The following is a 13,608-nucleotide window of genomic DNA, read 5'->3' as shown; positions in this document are numbered from 1 at the left end:
AATAGTTCCACGCTTTAACTTGAAGCAGTTTTTTTTATTTGAGGCAATGAAATAAATTCGTGTCATAACAAATTATTTTCTTTAGCATCGTTTCACTAACTGGAAGAGTAATGGACTGATAAGCATACTAAAAAAAAATTATAGAGTAAACGTTTTCCAATTTGCGTAATATGATAATTACTTTCAGGTATAATTAGTACTTATGGTCCTAATTAGAAAACGTAACGTACAACTGCGATGAATTTACCTATAATTATTTTCAGGTGATGAAAAAGTATTAAAAAAATAAACTCTTTGGAAACATAACATCCAGAGTAATTACATTTTCAACACTGTTTCTTTACATTATATGAATAAGTAACTGCTGCTAATCATGAGTTATGCATAACATGTTATTCATCAGAGGATGTGTCTATATTACTAATAGCTACATGTTTTCGTTGTGAATAACTAATTTTGATTTCGTTATTCATAATTTAATTTTAATTTCAGATTCTTTTTAAGAAACAAGTAAAAGGCAAATGGTATTTAGATAAATTTAATAAAAACAGTTTTCGAATACACACTTTTAATTGGCTTACTTAAAAATCGAATTTCTAAAAATTTTAATTACTTTTCATTTTGAAATCATAAATATATAATTCATTTTCATAAGGATTATGGAATATTGGTATTAATTATTTCTCTAAATCATCATTAAATCCATTACGGAATATAATTTAATTAAATTAATCCAGTAACCGATAATTAAATTTAAAAAAAACGTTGATATAGAATATTGTCAATGGAAAAAACACGTAGAAAATTTTAAAACACTATCACGTAAGGAAGTGAGAAAAAATTCGGTTACAATATTTCATCGTAACAAGTTAAATAAAAATGCAGGAAAAAAAAAAAAGACCATGTGACACTTTTTTTGTCATATTTTTCCAGTAAGTGAAACCTAATTTCAAATTTTCACCAATTAGATTTTAGTAATATTTTTATTTAAATACAAAAAGAAATAACTAGTTTTGAGAATTCGGAAAAACAAACAGCTTCAGAATTTTCTTTTCCAGTTTCGGGAAAATTGCTTTCACTGTTTTTATGAAAATTACATATAGATCTTATTAATTTCTTTTCCGTTCATGTTCAGCCACATGATTAAAGCCACATACTTTTTTGCAATTGCTTTTAAATACTTTATTACATTCTTGAAAGTATTAAAGCTCTTTATTGAAAAAAATAATTTTATTTACAGCAAAATGAAAGCTATTGCATACTATTTAATTTTATGTACAAGATGCAGTAATAATAAATATTCTGATAAAAAGAATAAATAAATAGATACAAAAAAAGTTATTTTTTACACAAAGGAATTTTGCCGAAATTTGCTTTCCCTAGTTTTATTCTTTCAATTTTCTTTCAGTATATGATGTTTTAAAAATAAGTTCAGCGATTGATTTAATCAACTTACTGACTCAATATATTTATATTTGTTGTCAATATTCTTTAACAAAATGAACTCGAAACATATAATAAAAAAATTAGTTAAAAAGAATCAAGTACTAAAAGAATGTTAGTATCAAAATAAAACTTACAATATTTTTTTCAAAAAGGTGTCATGCATTTTATGATTTTAAAGTTGTATAGGTATTATATAAAAGTTGCCATTATTAGTGAATGGTTAAAAGTGATATTTTTAAAATCCCTTGACTATTGTTTTTCAATGTTGCTGCACTTTCCTTTTGTAGTTTGCAAAATTCGTCATTTTTCATTGACTTTTTCAAAGAGAAATGATGAATACAGCTAATGAAATCTTCAGCCATGTGAAATATTATGAAAATTTTGTTCTTTCATAATTGAATACAGACATTTTTAGATTTCATATAAATGACGTATCATTGAAATTTACAGCTTCATCCAGTCATGTTGGTTGGTTTCATTCTACTCTTCTTTTAATCAAACTCTATACGCTAGCGTCAGTCACTGTTGGTAAAACATAAATATGGCTAAAATTGATTATTTTAGGTTTATCATTAAACATGTTACTTCAGAAGTACATTGAAAGAAAGAAGTCGTAAATCAAAGGATTCAAAGTTCACAAAAGTCAGACAATACATTTTCGGTAACGCGATTTTTTTTTTTTTTTTTTTTTTTGTACCAACACCTTCGATTACAGTAGTGATAGTCCACTATGTATGCCGTCAGAACTTCAATGAGCTAAAGCAGAATAAGTTTTTCCAGTCATAATTAACTCCTTAATGCAGTTGTTCCCTAACTCATTTGATTCTTGGTGCCCTTACTGAATCCAGAATTTTCTACGTGATCTTGCATAAACCTTCAGCAAATACTTTTTACTAAAAGTTTAGATTTTTTTTATAAATAAGGTAAAAGCGTAAATAAAACACGTATTAGATCACACAAGAACTAGTGTTATAATGATAATAAGCAGTGGGTAGATAAACCTGCTGATCGTTATAGAGTTGCTCAAATCGTAGAACTAAATTATTAAAAAGACATACACGATTAAATGATTATATAATTTTCTTTGATTGTCTTTTCAGTAATACTTTGATTCTGTGATTATTTTAATTGCTGAAACTCAGTTTCGTAGAAATACGAAATAGAAACTTCATTAATATTTATTGAGCTTTAGCACTGACAAGTGGATATTGAGCTTTTACTGACAACTAAAATTTAAGCCCAATTGTTAGTTCGCACAAAGTATACTGTTATGACCGATGAAATTGAAATTGAAAACATAAACAACATTATAAAAATTATATAATATCTCAGGAAGGAAATGTAATGGAAGGTTATGTTATATCTCATATGCCAGGAAGTTAAAACTCCTCAAGGCAATGAGGTGCATTTTGTCGGTATCGCTATCCAATTGGAAGAGTCTTCGGCTGTTGATTGGACAATTGTTATTGTGGACATTCTGCTGAAGATCTCCCATATATGTGAATATGACTTACATTAATTCCGCCGTTGACTGAATATACTTGCTTTCAAGTGTTAGAGAAGTTTGGAAAGCAAGCATCAGCTAAAGTACATCCTCATCATCTAATCAAATCTAAAGCTCGGAGGCCGTTTCCATATTTTTGGTAAAACTCAGTATTTTATTACCTAATTCGTTTATTAACTTCTTTGAGGTTTAATCATGCTATAATAATGCTAATCATAAATTTTATTGATATAATTTTGAAAATTATGCACTTAAGAAAATAATGTAATATCTTGCCGAGACCTTGTTAGAAGATCAAGAATCATAAAGGCGCCGAGGCGCACAGCATCCTACTGTCTCGGTATTGTGACTGGAGCATTGTTACTGTCTTGAATTTGCTAAGAGCCATTGTATATATGAGTATGACTTACTTAATTAATATCCAAATGTCCTCATTTTGATTTGGTGTGAAAGTATGGAAGCGGGTTTCGGTTGAAGTATCATCTGCTTTATCTAATAATAGCTAAAATTAGGTGGTATTTTCCATAATATTGGTAAGACTCCTTATTAGATTATCAAATTCCTTTATTCTCTCTCTTAAGATTTAATTTGAAATTTTAACGATGTAACTCCACTAAATTATTACATCGTTTTTTCTATAGATTCGCCGATTTGAGAGCAGTGTCACGGAGTGCTTCAATTCAAGGTTTGTAACCACCGGATATAACAAGTGAATAGAGTAATGGTATAGGATTACTTAGTAAGTGATTGTGCAAGAAAAGTTGAGGATTTATTAAAAAAATATGACAATTAATAATAACACTTGAGAAAAACAAGCTAAAAAATGAGGAAGATTTTACCTTAATAAATTTCTGAAAAGTCGGTGTCAAAGCTAGGCTGATTAATATTCTCTAGACATGCAGGATGTGGCGAGCACTCTTTAGAAGTGCAGGGTCATATATTTCAATTTCATTAAAGCGATTTATCGCTATTGTCGATTTTTTCGAAAAAACGCTTTGGGAGTTTCTTATGGAAGTCTTGCAAGGTTGCGACAATCGGATCTTTTTGTAAGTTTTGATTTTATCAGCTTCTTCGTAGTGAAGTATCGGGATACTGTTTGATTTCAACTTATCAAAATTATGCATTCTAACTAACTACTTACTTTCTAAGTTATTAGAGTTACAGTTATAAGAATATACAGTAGTTGAAAACCTCATTAAGTTTAACGTTAACATAGGGTTAATCATTTTTGATGGAAATATGTGAGGACTCGTTGGAATCAGAAAACGAAATTGAAAGAGAATATTCTTCCTTATATAAAATGCCTTTTACTTCTTTAATTTCTAAAACATTAAAAAAATCCTTTATATAAAATATAAATTTCACCTACGATTAGTATAAGCATGGATGCAATTTTCTTGTTTTAAGAAGTAAAATAAATAAATTCAGTTTTCTCTCTGCAACAAGATAGGATTATCCAGTTGCAAAACATTTTATACTTCAGTAATTAAATAGCAATCTATTTCATGAAATAACAAGTAAAAAATAATATGATATAAATAGTAAAATAGGAATAGATTTTACATTTTTTTAGTAAAATAGTCCAAATTTTGTAGTTTAATTGGTCATCAACAATATAAAGCATTAGCAGGTAGCAAAGGCAAAGTCTATCTGTTTAATGCAATTACATTTTTCATAGTTATTAGCAACTTGTGCAAGCCTTAAAAGTAAGAAAATACATAGAATTTTCAGAAAAGTAGTGATAAAATAACTATTGTATTATACAAGTCGGAGAAAATTCAGTATCAATATTCAGTATTCAGCCTCAAGTATCAAACAAGTAGTTTCTAAACATAAGCATATAACCTTAAGGAGAAATATTACATAAAAACGTTCTTTGTAAATTAATAATAATAAAACAACAACAAAATAATGTAATGAGTAAGGTTTAATTGCTTAAAATTTCGCTCAGTATTCGCTGTACTTATTGAGACCTATGAAAATATATTGGAGAATTTTTGATAGGAACGCAGATGAAGTGATTAGAGTAATCAAACGCTTTACACAAAGGTTGTAGCAACTTTGAGCATAATTTGATTATTAAAAACAGCTTTTCCTAAAAGCTTTGAATAATCAACTTTATTGTTTTAAAGTTCACAAAATAATCTAAATAAAACAAGACTTTGGTGATTCTTAGCAAGAAAGAAGAAGAATGGAATTCCCGGCCGCATCTTTAAAAGTCACTAAAATAATCAAAAGAACGGAAAACATCATTTTTGCGAAATAAAATATTCTGTTATTACGATTTCCTCTCCATATCTTTCTTTTTGCAGCAATATTTTGCTCAATAAAAGAGATTATTTGCAAGCAACAAAAATAGGTCATGCGAGTACTGACAAAATGTTCGAAAATCGCCGAATCAATCTGTATAAATGTCACGTTCACCGACTGTTAGTCACGTTTCTGTTGGGAAGTTAGGCTTTTATTCCACAATTCTTTTGTAATCCTCATATCTATTTTATTAGTACATCGATAAATGTTCGCTATTTTCCCCGACATGCATTTTTATAGCTTTCGCTGTAATTTCCTAATTTGGTATAGGTTAACATATAGTGGGAGATGACCAATTTCAAGTTGAACACAGGGAGCCATCGAGTATTTCTAGCGTTATTTCTAATCTTGACTATTAGATTTTTGACTTGACTTGTTATAGGAATAAAAAATCAAAATGTCAATAATAACAACATTATTTGCTCAAGATTAAATTGTCATAGTTTGAAGCACCATTAGGTTTACTGTTACTGGATTTGTGTACTTGTATCACTAAAGGCAACTAGTGGCGAATAAAGTTAAGTCTTATAAATGAGTGTCTCGGAGAAAGACGGATATCATGCTTTCTATTTTGCTTTTAAATTGAAAATAAAACCCATTTCTGAAATAAATTAGTACTCTTCCGATGTTAAGCCAGAACAGTTTTATCTTAATTTAATGTTTATTGTTGCATGAAACACTTATAAAATTGCCTTAATAAGACTGCTGTACCACAAATAGTGAAGTTAGTCTTATTAAAAGAATTACTGATATTCAGTTATAAGACAGCCAAATGAAAAAGCCGATGAAAACCTATCTCATGGGATGTGGTGTAATTGAAATTAATATTTAGAGGTTCAATAACAGTACTGTTGTTCCTTCAGCAAGGTTGCTTAGCTTTCTTTCTTTTTTTTTTTTTTTTTTGAAAAGCTTTCTGAGTTGATACAGTAACTAGTGAGATATAGTAGATTGTTTCCAGCACAAATTTGAAAAAAAAAAAAAGAGAGAGAGAGAGAGAGAGAATATATTTCATTTCTTCTGCTGTTTCAGCACTGGAAGATAACTTCTACAGAATTCTTGCCTACCCTTATTTTAGAAAATAATGTATAAAATTCTCAAAAGAGTTTCAGACATTAGTCATTCGAAGAGATAAAACGATCATAAGCAAATTAAACATTCAATCTATGTCACAAAATCTACATTTAAATGGAATAACTTTCATTACACAAAATTAGAAGAATTAATGTCCATTGCAAGAAAATGATGTATATACTATTTTAATCAAAACAGTTTCAAGAGAGAAATTTTGGTTGGAGAAATATAGAAAATAAATTCCCTTTCAATCAATGTAATAGATAACATAACGTCCAATTGATCCAAAATTCAGTTTGCATCCATTTATAAAAACTCTTAAACATTTTACAAAAAAAAAAAAAAAAAAATGCTATACGGTGATAGCGATTTCAAAATGCCATCATCACTTTGAGTTCAAAATTAGTTAAAACACGCCTTTTATCCAAATACTTTAAATTCTTCTTGACAATAATCCCAAATGCATATTACACCAAATTTATATTATCTTCTTCTTCAACAACAATAGTGTGACCTTACGTCTAGTTTCTCAGACTGGCGAAACCGTCATATTAAAACAATTGCTTAGTGAAAATCTTGAAATATGCTTAGTAAACAATAAGGTAGAAAACAACATCCTCATCATTTACATATGTTTTAGGAACTGAAATAAGGATATAGGCAGTTCAAAATAAAAACAAGAATTAATAGAAATATACAAGAAGAAAAAAAAATCAGTTTAAGTCTTAATTGAAAAATAGGAAACGCCCTAGATAACATTAAACCCAAACTTATAACATTTATTGAGTAAAAGCTGAAAAGAAAGAGGCTTCTGAATCTTTAAACAAACATGGCGATAAGGGATAAAGCTCATAAACATCAAAATGTAAAAACAGCTATAAGCAATTAGGTCTTTTCTGTAACAGAAACATAAACTAGAGCATCTGTAGAACTAAATACACTGTAACTGGGTTCAACCAAATGAATTAGGCATGCCAAGTCTGCTCCTTGTTCACCAGTTTTTGATTTATAATCTTTTCATATGTTAATAGAATTTAGACTGAAATTTCATTTATCAATGATATCTTCACAAGAAAATCTGAATATTTATGTGGTGATTTCGAAAAAGTAAAAGGAATACGTCGAGAGCCTCTCTTTGCAAGTATAATCAAAAAGAAAATTTTTCCGCTGGGGTCTGACCTCACCGCAAGGTGACATTTAACTTCATTCAATCTAGATTTTTTTTAATAGGTTGTACAGAATTATGTTGACCTTAAATGAAGATTGAAAAAAAAATGCATACACAGTTAAACATTTAATATTATTAAGTAGTTGATGTAAATTTTGTAAGTTAAATAAAAAAATATATAAAAAGATTTCCTTTCGCTTTGATTAAACTCTGATGCATCCTTCAGTAATATAACATGTATTTTTATTCGTTGCTTAAAAGCATGATGATAAACAGTAATTTAATGGTGTACCAGATGTAAAAATGGAAGTTTACATGAAATTGTTTACTTTCATCAACGCGAAATGTTTGAAAATAGAACGCGAGCAGCTGCGAGGTTTTAAAACACTCTATTCTTTAATAAGCAGGACATGAATAATTTCGCGCTTTCCGCAACTGCAGTAATTATAGAATCTTATGAATTATCAAAAATATCTATCAAAGCTCTCACGGATGAACTTTTGGATATATTCTTCTAAAAAAATTCTTTTTAAATTAACTTATGTGAGACCATTTACCTAAGAGAAGAGACTTTTTAAATAGCTGAATTTTACTTACTGTATTATTTATTACATAATGCATATAAAACAATATATTGCTTTATAGAATAAAAACTCATGAAAAGAAATAAAATCTTTTGTTCTATAAAATGTTACATAAAGAAAGAATGCAAACACTTTTAAAAATCAACTGATATTTAGTGTTGTTGATAAACGACATATTTCCTACCATAAATAATTGGTAAAATATTTAATTAGAAAATAGGGATGTATTTGATAAATGAATAAATGATCATATACTCTAAAAATGAGTTCATAAATTTTTGGATAACATATCCAACAAAATCACATTAATCATAAAGCAATTAATACCTTTTCTGAAGCAAGAAGAAAAGTTTTGTTCTTTTCGATATATACTTTTCACATTTATGCTGACATATTTTATTGCAGGTCACAATACGAAAATTCAAAAATAAATTTTTTAGGTTCCTTTTTAAGTAAAAATTGGAAGATGAAAGAAAGTGGAACATTTATTTTACACGAATTTCGTCTCTAAATTAAATCATAATTAAAATAAAAAGAAAAATCAGTCTGTAATTAAAAATAAGAATGCATCCCTCCATTTTTTTTTTTTTTTCGATTTTTGAATTGTACCCTTTTTCCAAAACTCGCATAAGGGTTTTTAAAATGTCTTAAATTTTGATGTCGTTTTGGACTGACAATCATGTTTGCAGATCACATGCAAAACTGAAATGAGTAAAGGGAAACAAGTTTAAAATGTAGTGTCACATACATTTGTCTCATTTTTGTTTTTCTTCCCATAGAAGAATCAAATGAGTATTCAAATCTTACCAGTGGAATAGAGATATGCATTAAAAACAAGTAGCTAAAATTTATATTTAGATTTATGTGTGTATACTGAGTAAAATTCACTGTCTTTTTACTGCATTTGTTCATTTCAAAATTACCCATTTCTAATTCATATTAATAAAGCAAATGGACATCATTGAAGCTGTGGTAAACTTTCTTTATAGTCTTCAGAAAAGTGCATGCAGTTGCATAAGAAATGCTAAATTAAATACGCTAATGTGTTAAGAAAAAAATATGCAAATTAGAAAGAAAGTTTCAAATGTTTGACATTCGGTTTTACATTTATTTTTCGTATTTTCAATATTGAACTTGAAAAGTAGTTAAAAACTCATTGGTAATTCAATGGATTATTAATGTAACCAGAAAAGCACTTTTTCGAAAACTCCACATTCGTCTTTATACGAACATTGAAGTATTTTGCATATGTAGGAATGATTGAATTGTGCAACGTAAATTGATGAACCGGTTGCCAATATCAATATATGCACCATCACAGCTTTTTCACATTTTGAATACCTTTTTGTGACCTAAAAATGCCATTTAACTAATTTTTTTTCCAAATGTAAAGATGAACTCTAACGTGCGTGTTAACGGATGTTCATTACAAAAGAAAACATCATAAAGGAAGTTAGTTCGGAATAAATACCTTTTTTTTTATTAGAGAATTAGTTTCCATCAATAACCTGTTTTAAATGAAGTTTAAAACAGTTAATCAGACAACGAGTCATAAAACATTTTTTTTTCGAAGGTCTTATCAAGGGAATTATTGGATTATTCTAAAGAATTCTTTTAGATAATAAATGCTGATGTATTCTGTTGTAATTCAAAAAGAAAAATGACAGATTATTGAAATGAATGATGTGCTTATAAAGAATGACCCAATCAAGTAATAAAATTTAATTTCTAATGAATTTAAAAGAATAGCTTCCAATGAGAGTCAAGGATAAATTCTTATCTGTTCTAAATATTTCCATGTTAATCATTTTTTTCTTTTCAGCTTTGGTAATTAGTTATTATGGCCATCGAGATGAAACGCAAGTGCCAAGTTATTTTAAAACTGAATATTTCAATAGTTGAAGTAAGAATATTAATGAGAAAATTAAAAATAATGATTTATGCATCATCAGTATAAATTTGATTTGAAACATTTTATTATCAAAACACTGAAAGTTATCTCTGAAATGGCATAATAACCAGATAGAATCTGCTTTATTGAAGCTTGAAGCTTTATCGATGCAATTTAAACATTCTAGATTTCATTCAAAAATAAACAAAAAATTGGAAACAGAAGAAACTTGGCAATAAAATTAAGAAAATAGGGAAAATTAATACAGTTTATTTCCACTATAAAGTAGCAGTAACTAAAATTGAAAAAATATGCTGTATGAAAAGTTTAAAAAACTAACAAAAAAATATAATTTTTCTCTTGCAACTCTTGTTTCATCATTCAAACATGATTTGGCAGATTAAAATGTTTGTCGCAGAATTCAGCATATTCTTTATAAGCTACAACCACAGATAAAAGCCATATTCCTGTTATATTTTCCAATGAAATATAATCTTTTTGGGAGCTCTAAAATTGCTTTTTTCATGAAAATCAATCATCCTGATGGACATTAGGGTGCATCTATAAAAAGGAAAAACTTTAAAAGTTAAAATTGGAATAACAAAAACGGTTATTTAAGGGGTCTATTCTTAAAAAAATCGCAAATTTGCTTAAAATATAGGATTAGTGAAATATGCCGTGTTTAAAGATATATGCTCGACTTCCTGATGCTGGATATCTTTCTTTTTACACAGAAATTTCTCAAGGCATGCCTTGTTTACTACTTTGATATTATTGTGATCTAATATAAAATGTAATTGTAAAATTTTTATCAAATTATTCTATCCTGAAGAGAGGAGCAATTTTTTTTTTATTCACACTGTTTTTTCGAGGATGGGGAGATGTCGAATTTAAAATTCCTCATCAACGAACATTCACGGACTTCAGACATCACTTTCATTCGGCATCGATGATAAAATTGAATAGCAACAGACGCGCTTACATAAATGTGTTTCCTTAGAAAAGGCTCATACTTCATACATGCGCTATCATACAACACTGTATTACAGCATCCGTGTAAATACAATTATCCTCAGTCTGTTCACTACATAAAGAATTCGTGCTCCTGTAACTATGTCGAATTCAAAGTCACACATCGAATCGATCAAAGATCTTCCGTTAATATGAAATCTGGATATAATTTATCCGCCGTCGTATGTTAGTCACCTTTACATTCAACACAATATAATGTATGATACATATAGTATTGTTCGATGTTGTACAATATTATATGTTATAAAGTGCGTATTTCGTGCGCGCGACATGATACAACATTGTACTATGTAGCTTCTGTGCACTGTTGAAAGTTATGTGTAAGTGTAAAGTGTAGAGTGTCATCTGGATTTGTCCTTGACATGAATTAATATTGAAAACTACGAAGTCTAGCCTTAATATTTCTCGAATAACTTCAAAATGAGACATTAATATAACAATAAATACAGCTCCTGTTTTGAGCCTCGGTACATTCTGCTACTTTCATTTTGGGGAATGAATTCTAATAAAAGTGCTCCCATTAAGCATATTAAACTTCTCCGGCATTTTTCAATAGTTCAGAAAATTGAACAAGCAAGACAGAGAAAAAAAACTTTAAAAAAATGAAAGCTTTGAAAAAAATATAAATTGTTCAATTATTGAAATTTTTGGATAGGAATATTAGTAAAAAAGTCACAGAAAGTTTTAGAAACCAAAAGAAAATAATGATATAAGTGAAAAATTCCAATTCATATTTTTTAAACCTAATTTCTTTAAGTGTATATTTAGGTAACACTCCTTTCAGTGATATTGTTTTTGTAAGAGTTTGTATGTTATGTCTCTTCTGCCAAGTAGTACTTTGAAATATTTTATCACATTTTTCTACCGTTTTTGCAATTTAACAGAATAAAGAAGTGAAATCTGAGATTATCCATTTGTACCGAAAAATAAATTATAGTTCTAACAGAGTCTTCAAAGTTCACAATTCAACAAAATGAGGTATTCTTAAGAAACATGTTCTTCTCTTATTCTGATTAAGTTATAAATAGTTTCTTTCCTATATTAACGAACACAAATAATACAATCTACTAACGATCACATATCACATTATCGTTTGGATGCTTATCCATATAAACGGTTGTCATTAGGAGTAATTTGGTATTGAAATAGCAGTCATTCACACAGCAGAGGATTGCCACCAGACTATCTTGTCTAAGTATTTTATCTGGAATTAAATTTAATTTCCTTTTGACTTAAAAATCAAGTACTGCCTAAACAATTTCTTGAGTAGTCTCATTGGTTAAATCAAATCCATGAGGAGGAATTCAAATAGGAGAATGAAAGTCATGAATTCTATTCTGTTGCATTCTTAACTAACATTTTTTAAAAAGCTGTAAATCATTATAGAATCGCTAGACAGTCGTTCGCAGATGGCTGTTGGAAATTTTCCTCCAAACGAAATACAAATGTGGACCATTTTCCCTGAATGTCGTCTTGGAAAGCAACTTTGACAAATATAAATGGAGCCAAGTCAAATTTTCACCTGCAGTGGTACTTAAGTATACTTCATGATCGATATGAGTAACAAAAGTTGTCACACTTTCATACTATTATAAGTCCTTGACTCAAGGACTTTGCTAGTCCTTTTTCTCTTTTTATAATATCTACTACGTAGGAAACTAGCTTGACAAAACTTAAAAAGCTATTCATAATATGATTTATATGTAATGGCCTATTTATATTGTGTTTAATGTATTCTCATTTATCCCCCTGCCATCCCCTCCATAATTTTTCCCACTGAATTTCTTAAAGGGCATAAAAGAATCATAGAACGAGGGCATGAAGACATGGAAAAGAAACTTATTCAGAAAAAAAAATCTTGACACTAAATAATAAAAGTTATATTTCCTTAATACAAATAGAAATATTAAATTTCATTTTTTAAGTACGCACAAATTACACTAAGTGAATTTTGGTATTGATTATTTAAAAGTGCAAGATACATTAAAAGGATAAAAAGGAAACCTTAAAAGTAAAATTGAAATTTGGACTCTAAACACTTAAAAATTGATAGCCGCTGGTTTATATTGTACAGGCTTCCATATATGTACTTTTTTTTTTGTCGAAATTAAGCAGCATATAGATTTTAGAATCCTTTTATTTATAAAAGCGAAACTTTACCAAATACTCATTCACTCATTCTATTTTTGTAAAATGGCTTTTGTTTCGCTTTTTGTAGAATAAAGATAACATAACTTCTTCTAAAAATCTTGAAATTTCGAATAACTAAAAGTTCGCGACTTAAATAATCGAAAAAGTTGCATAATTCGGCAATTGGGATTGCTGGTTATTCATCACTTATGTTGTCAGTTAATGATCACGTGATCGTACGAGTCCATTTGGGCCATTCCTTCATCTGATGCGTCATTTCACGCTTGTTCGTTTTTTTGTTTTTTTTTTTTGTTTTTTTTTTCCCAATGTAGTGTAAGCTGATTCTTACGCCTGAAATCTAAAGCAAACTACTACCGTTTATCTCTTCTAAAAATAAACAGTGGTGGTTCTAAAAATCCCTTCTAGAACAGAAAATTCAAGTAGATATGAAAGAGATAACGTTGAAACTTCA

Source organism: Argiope bruennichi, chromosome X2 (assembly GCF_947563725.1).
Source record: "Argiope bruennichi chromosome X2, qqArgBrue1.1, whole genome shotgun sequence".
NCBI lineage: Eukaryota > Metazoa > Arthropoda > Arachnida > Araneae > Araneidae > Argiope > Argiope bruennichi.
The sequence above is the reverse complement of the archived record's forward strand: the minus strand, read 5'-3'. Positions refer to the sequence as shown.